The sequence below is a fragment of the Blennius ocellaris genome, assembly GCF_963422515.1.
Source record: "Blennius ocellaris genome assembly, chromosome: 16".
NCBI lineage: Eukaryota > Metazoa > Chordata > Actinopteri > Blenniiformes > Blenniidae > Blennius > Blennius ocellaris.
The window spans coordinates 7,981,690-7,988,824 of NC_137665.1; the positions used below are offsets into that span (position 1 = coordinate 7,981,690).

The window sequence follows — 7,135 nt, forward strand, 5'->3', positions numbered from 1 at the left end:
GTCGGCCTGTCACAGCCTGAGAAGTGCTAGACTTCTGGTACTTATTTTAGTGCCCCGCTCCTCCTCAGGAAAACTTCGCATGCACCAAAATACGACTGAGTGAGAGATTCTTCAAATTGATTCACTTTCTGTTCTGGAGCCTGAGTCATTCAAGTCAGAGTGACACTGTTTAAACTGTCTGATAGTGGGGCTTAAAATAATTAAAAAAAAACAAGGCGGTATCCAATGAAGAGCCTCCATCCAGAACAAATATTTTCTTTCATAAAACTACTTTCAACGTTCACATCTGTACACCCTTATTTAACTTCGGATACACTGGAGCCGATCAAACACAGGGCAAGCGCAGAAGGACACTCCCAAACGCACTCACCTATGGGCAGTTTTAGAGTCACAAACTAGCCTAAAATACACCGTCTTTGTATGTTGGAAGTAAACTAGCGAAACCCCAAATACACAGAGGGAGCACATGCAAACTTTGAACAGAAAGGCATCACAGTGTGTGTTACCCCCATCTCAGCTTTTTAATAAAAGGTACAATAGACATCACTGAACAGACGAGGAGGGACTGCTCTCCTGAAATATTTCTAAATATGGTGTTTGCCATCGTGTAAGTAGCTACCGACTCCCGATTTCCCTCACTTGTTTTAACAGACGTTCAAAGACACTTTTGTTGGGTTTGCAGCATACCACAGATCACACTGCCGCCCACTTGTCCTCTCTCCGAACCCTTTCATAGCTATTGGAAAAGTTTAAAAATAATCACGCAATATCCGAGTTTCGGAAGAGTTAAGAGAGCAGAAATCTGAAGCTTTTGACTGCTGCTTCCTGTAGGAGTAGTCATGCGGTGGAGATACCGAGGCTGCTTAAATTTGTAGGAGACAGTATTGATTCAGTACGCAGCCCGTGTGGAAGAGGCCATTTTCAGAGAAAAACCCCAGACACGCACTCAGACGAACTGCTGCACACGAGCGCCTACATGCCAGGAGAGGCAGATCGCTCTCAGCTCCCGCAGAACAAAAGCCAGAAGGTAGCCGCATGGCTAATTTGCATGTACAACAGCACATCATTTGCATTCATTTGCATTAGCGTGTTCTCACGGAGGTTCAGCACCGAAAGCGGCGTTCAGGGGAAGCCGTCGCTCAATTAATGGATGACAACATGAATCCCTTGATCGCAAACAGCCTTTTACAGCAGAAGCCTTGTGCGTCTGACGTCGCAAGATGTGACATTTCCAGCCGAGCTGCATCACGCCCGCCGTTTTTGTGCAGACAAAATGAGGCTAGTTCATTTCAGGTCACGGTAACTTAAGAAAGGCAGAGTATGATATTTCTGGGAGAACAAAAAAAAAAAGAGGCAATTAAAGTGGTGCTGCTGGCAGAGAAGGGAGGGGCTGGTTTCAGAGTTGAGGTTTGTGCTTGGTGTCACAAAGCTAAATTTAAAAACAAAGGAAACGTTGAGCACGTCGGTGTGCAAAAATGACAAGCGGGTTTTCTCTCTCTTTTTTTCTTCCAATGCAACAACATGTGATCAGGCATGAAAGGTTCCAACATGAATACATTGCAATTTAAACATTTTCACGTTATTGTTCAAATGCAGGGCATGTCTAACAATTTGAAAAAGAAAACTAACACAAGGTCAAACTTCTGCATAACTATCGACCCTTTTCTGACCAAGTGAGTTACAACACCATGATACAAAGAGCAAAGCCAAACACACTCCGGTCGAGCTACGCAGCTCCACTACTTGTTTACGCAGAACTGGTTTTGGGTGGCTCGCGTCCTGTCTGTGCCTGCAAAGGTCAAATACTTTAAAATGCTCCGTTTCAGATCCGCGATCGTTTCAGTCTCAGGACCATCTGCAGGTGTGGCTTTATTGCCAAGGGAGCCAATATTCAGCTGCCCGATATGCAACCAATGGAGCAATGTCGCAACATCTTGGGAATTTATAGCACTGCAGTATTGCATTGAAAACATGAAATGCTATTCTGGGCTACGTCGGAAAGGAGTCAAGAGCTCAGATTTTAACCGCGTTTGGAAACAAGTTTCCTCACACGAGTGAGTGATATTTGGAAGCAGAGCTGGGAACCCATTCTGTGCACATTTAGACTCCCCTGCTACGTACGAACAAGATTTGCCACATTTGTTATAAAAATCTGGTTTGGAAATGGAGTGCATGCAACCAAAAGCGAAAGTAAAGAGGCGCCGTATAAATCTTCAACAAAGCCAGTTTTAAGAATGTGAAAGGCCTACAAGCAGTAACTGGAATTGTGGGAATCTGAAGTGAATTTAGAGTCGTCTGTTTACCAAATGACTGTTGTTTTATTCATGCATGACATCTTTGGATTGGAGCACTTCGGGTTTTGTCATGAAGACTATAATTGCCAACGGAGCCACAAAAGAATCAAACTCACAGACCTAATGTAAACATTAACCACGTCCATCTCCAAACAGTGCATTTTTCTTAAACATAATAGGGGAAGCACTTTCCAAAAGCTAGGAACTGCACACATTCCTCCGTTTGCAGCCAAAGCATTTGTCTGTAAACGCTTACATGAATAAATCTATGAATTTAAGTAACATTTCCCCTCAGATTACTGAAGCAGCAGTGAGTTTCTACCACGACGGGAAAAATCTGCCCCAAATGCTTGGAAAAAGTGAAACACTTTCTGCGAGCTTTAGCAACCAACCCCCAAAACAAACCAGCATAACAAAGAAATCGCACAAGTCCAATCACAATCATTTTAACAAAGGCACTTAAGAAGATGGCTATGGGCTAATCCCAATAATTCAGAAAATCTATAAAAAAGATTTAGGCTCTTACTACAACAAACAAGTCATATGGGGTCTTTGGATTGTGTTGTGGCCCAAAGCTCCATTGTGGACCAACTGTATGAACACAATGAGCCGCACAAACACCTTTCCACACACAAAACATCAGGACTCTGGCTTCTCTTTTAGCGATTTTAAAACAGCAAAGCTTACTCAGCACAATGCAGCCTAGACCAACCTAGACCCTCCAATTCAATTCAAACGGAACTGCATGTGCTTGCATAAGCAAGAGCCCCCCCCCCCCCCCCCCCCTCAACCCCCAACAAAGACACACACACACACACACACACACACACACACACACACACACACACACACACACACACACACAGAAAGAGAAAGAGACCCACCCACCCACACACAACCCTGTAGTTGCCTAATACAAACACACAACCTGAAAGTTCACAAATGGTTACAGGTAGTGGTGACTTTAGTATAGCTCCATCCAAAATTAACACAGTTCACATATATCCTGTAAGAATCTTGATAAAAGATTATACTGGCACTATGGCACAGTAGTGATTGACAAAAGGGGTGTTCCTGTTGCTTACTCTAAGCTGGTTAATATTTAATGAGGTGTAAACATTAGCCCACACTAGAATTCAAGCAATCCACAAATGGTAAGCAGCAGGACTTTACAGGGAGGCTGTGGACCTACAACAAGAAGCCCACACAATGCAAAGGTGGGACTTGCTGATGCCTTAAACTTTAATGCAGTGAGCTGTGCATGTCTGAACGACTGGCAAATGGCTGCAGGCGTTTGGTGGCACACTGACCTGTTAAGATGCTTCAGTTTCTTTGGTGGCAACAGCTTCCAATTCCGAATCTCTGAAAGAAAAAGATGAGATAAGAGCACTAATCTCTGGTACATCCACACACTGCTATAAAAAAAAAAAAAAAAAAAAAAAGCCCTTGTGACCGGCAATATAATAGTAAAACATTAATTCACACACACACAAAAATAGGTTGATGTTCCTGCTGAAATACTTGAGGCAATTGAATCAAATGTGTTTAGATTGTGCTCAGGCATGCACCTCACCCAGCGTACAAAAACAAACAAGTCTCGTCAGTAATTAGCCCTTTAAAAACTACTTTAACTAGTCAATGTGGAAATGCAGGTTGGACTGCATGACACGATAAATGCATGATAAAGGGTCTCCTGAAACTCGAGTTCTCCATGCTGGACGCGAGAGAGTGATTAAAGACCGAGTGTGTGTGTATGTGTGTGTAGGTCAAAGTTACAGCTCGGGTCCTGATCGGCCATTATCTCAGCTGTTGCCTGACTTACAGCTTAACCAACATGGCTTCTCACGAGCCTGCTGGGGTCTTTTTTTTTCTCTCCCTTTCCTTTCTTCTCTCCAACGTAGTCTCGAAACAACGACATCAGCTGTGCATCAAACATAAAGCCGACGCGATCAAACTACGACGAGGTTGTGTCGCGTCGGCGACGTCCGTGCAGAAGTGCGTCGACCGGGAGCAAGAAAAGCAGGAGCGCGGAGGTCTAGTTTAGCTAACCAGCGGCTCCGTCCCGCCGACAGAGGGGGTTAAAACCTGCAGGTTCACAATCTTAATCGCAAAAATACATCTTAATGCCACACGTTTCCCCGCAACACAAGCGCAGATACGTACATTTTGGCCAGCGTTGCTCCAATGTGAGCGACCAGAAAGAGCAAACGAGCGACCGAGATCACCATCGCGCGACCTGCGTCGTCAAGATTAGCATGCTATGCTACGAGCTAACGCTACGGAGCGGCTAGTTAACTTCAACAGTCGGGTTTTTTTTTTCTTTTCTGAAATGCAGCGGATGCGGTCGGGGTTAATTAGTATAAACACATCGGCACACTGATCCGAATCACGCTGCAATATATTTTTTTTTATTATTATTATTATTATTATGCCGCCACAAAACAAATGATTGTGGAGCAAACGCGACGCGGCGTGAAGGGAAACGGAGCGCAGCTCCAGAACAAACGCAGACACAGCTGGCTGGCGTTAACCAGGAGACTCGCACTAGTTAGCAGAAGGTTAAGCCGACAATAAACACAGGCGTTTACCTCGAAAATGAGTGAAATGTGCACCAATTCGCAAGCAAAACACAAACCCTCCGTCGATGCGTTTGTAACCAAACCGGCTTCGTAAATAACCCCCCCCCCCAATCCACCTCCGCTCGGCTCGCTACAACAAACAGCGGCTGTTGAACTTATCTCCCCCGGCTCCGGTGTCTCTGCTCACGGGGACTCTCTCCGCTGAACACGGGCCCGCACGAAACGAGGCAAAATGACGAGCGAAACACGGCGGAAGCAAGCTCACCTCATTGAAGTATAAAGTGCAACAGAGTGGAAAAGAAAGCCGACTGTAAGGCTAAAGAAAATCAACGCGTTTGCAGCATCTACGAGGGGAGGCATTCATCCTGTGAGATCGCCATTTTCTTCAGTCGCTGCTGGCCAACCTTCTTTCACTGGTGTCTCTCGCTCTCTCTCTCTCTCTCCCTCTCGCTCTCTCTCTCTCTCTACAGGAAATGCGTTCACCACTTCCTCTCACTGAGAAAACCAAACAACCAAAGATAAACACGTTTTATCACGAGGAGAAGAGAGTAAAAGTATGCGAATCATCGAAGTAACAAGGGAAACGCCTCGGTCCCTGTAAACAAACAGAAAGAAGCACGACTGCAACACCGACAACAAAACAAAGACGTGAATTAAGACCAGAAACATTCCCTAACTTTAATCATTAATGTGTTCCAGTGAATCACGTCGTTTTTTAAATCGGTTTTCTAAGACACAGCATTTAAGTGGCTTTTTGTTTTTATATCATACACCAGGGGTATCAAACATAAGGGTCGTGGGCCAAAATCGACGCAGAAGATTCTCCAATCCGGCCAAGTCATAGAGAACATTTCAAAGAAGGAATAAAATATGGATTGTGTTTAGGGTACAATTTATAAAACAAGGGTGCTCTAAGCCATTGTAAGCAAAACTATGAAAACAGCACACAAGGTGCAATTTTCCAAAAATGATCTTGTTCTGACTTCAACTATTTCTCTGTGTAGAATAAGGAATATGGAACTTTTTTTTTTAAATGCTGCGACTGCACATATTCACAGTTCATAGTTGGATTGCGATCACATTGTACAAGGTAAGAAACAAATTATTATCTCTGCAATAGACAGGTGACCTGACCAAGGTGTATCCTGCCCTCACCCATAGTAAGCTTGGATCAGCTCCAGTGCCCTGCGACCCTGAACAGGATAAGCGGTATGGAAGATTGATGGATTATTAGACATTTCTCAAGCTGATAATTCCACTGAACCTTTAACAATTGATCAAACTTGGTAAGTATAGAGTTCCTCCACATTTCTTTCAAAGTAATAATAATATGATAGTATGTGAAAAACCATCAATGAAAAAACAAATCGCTGAATAGTTGTGCTACGCATCTAGACAGGTAACTAGCTTTTGATTACGCGACCCTTTCTTTCTTTCTTTCTTTCTTTCTTTCTTTCTTTCTTTCTTTCTTTAACACACTTATAAATTTGGTTATATATATTATCAATAGCCTAAAATTTTAGTTTGCTGACTTCAAAAAGTGACAAAAGATAACTTCAAAATGTACTCATGACAGCACAAGTGCAACAAAATTCTCATTACCTACAAAGCTGGCTTTATAATAATTCTGTTTTTTTGACTGCAGAATGTTAAGCTCTCGCCTTACAACACAAAAAATAATGTGGATAATTTCAGGATCTCCCCACTTCAATCACAAAGTTCACCTAACCATCAATGCATGGCATTGACTGTCATGTAAGAAAACAAGCATTAAAAGAGGTAAAAGAGAAAGAGCAGAGAAAAGAAAGGAGCGGGTGAGAGAGATGCCTGAACAGCAGAGAAACAAATACAGCGTGGAATCTGCCAACGTTTCACCAGTGAGACAAAGGCCGTCCCTGCTTACAGGAGCGAGCAGCAACCAGTGTGTGCAAAGCAGTGACCATTGACCCACCTATGGCAAAAACAAGCCCCAGCCTTGTGCACAAATTGCCGCTGTTATCTGACCATATTTGACTGTGAAGCCGAGTGAGAGGCAGGGTTCATCTGCTGCCAAGTAACGATTTTATTTGACCAGGTATCAAAGACAACAAGATTAGATTATACAGTATACAGAGAAGTGGGTACGCTTCCAAAAGCAGCGTTGAAAGACTGCTGCCAAATACCACCAAACGCTTTGGTACTGACTGGTTTCCAAAACAGTGACGGTACTGGTGTACTTGTAACAATCAGTGAACCCACGGCTCATTTGCTTCTAGATGTCTA

The 7,135-nt window shown here is 43.5% G+C and overlaps 1 protein-coding gene across 4 annotated transcripts in view; it reads right to left on the reverse strand.

The window, feature by feature from the left end:
• LOC308141334 (trinucleotide repeat-containing gene 6A protein-like) overlaps positions 1–5,276 on the reverse strand; it is a 29,396-nt gene extending 24,120 nt beyond the window's left edge. For 2 of the 4 annotated variants that reach the window (XM_080511441.1, XM_080511439.1), the window contains exons 1-2: positions 5,139–5,276; positions 3,605–3,656 (exon numbers count right to left, since the gene is read on the reverse strand). The gene's annotated coding sequence lies outside the window, so the exon portion shown is untranslated. Of the gene's footprint in view, positions 1–3,604; positions 3,657–4,882; positions 4,975–5,138 lie in introns of those variants that run through there. The other 2 variants (XM_080511442.1, XM_080511440.1) reach the window with 1 other exon arrangement.
• Between the last annotated feature and the right edge of the window lie 1,859 nt (positions 5,277–7,135).